This window comes from Tarenaya hassleriana, unplaced genomic scaffold (assembly GCF_000463585.1).
Source record: "Tarenaya hassleriana unplaced genomic scaffold, ASM46358v1 Cleome3, whole genome shotgun sequence".
Classification (NCBI taxonomy): Eukaryota; Viridiplantae; Streptophyta; class Magnoliopsida; order Brassicales; family Cleomaceae; genus Tarenaya; species Tarenaya hassleriana.
Window position 1 is genome coordinate 7,202,602 of NW_010966177.1, and position 603 is coordinate 7,203,204.

Consider the following 603-nt stretch of genomic DNA (forward strand, 5'->3'; position numbering starts at 1 on the left):
CCAAACCCTAGATCGATGAGATCGCATGCTAGGAACCCGAAGGGATCCCAACACCGGAATCATCACTGGCGTTCGTATGATCATGAACAAACTCTATTCGAGATAGGTAGTCATAGTGTCTTGCTAGAGACCGCCTATGACTTGTATATCCGGAATAGAGATTTCGAGTTATACTGCTATATCGAATGAGCCTACAGGGTCACTGTTGGGGTTTCCCTTCGGGTTCCTAGCATGCGATCTCATCGATCTAGGGTTTGGATTCTAGGTTTCACGCAGCGGAAGGAAAGATCTAAACCTAGCCAAACGTCACACAAAACCAATTGTGCAATAACCCGAACAATCGTGTATATCGTCGTGGGATTCGAATACTTACCTCGTTCTTTCAAGATCTGGAAGTATCAATCGATCCAGGGCCTGTTTTAATCACCAAGAGTTGAAAGCACAACCCCTCTACATGTATCCACATCGACGGGATGAATTTCAACAGTTTGGAACGTATCTGCTAGGATTTATGAAGAGAAAACGATGTCCTAGACTTGGAATCGATATTCCGATCACTAGAACTCAAGAAAAAGCTTCTCCAAAGCTCTAGAAAGTGTCTAG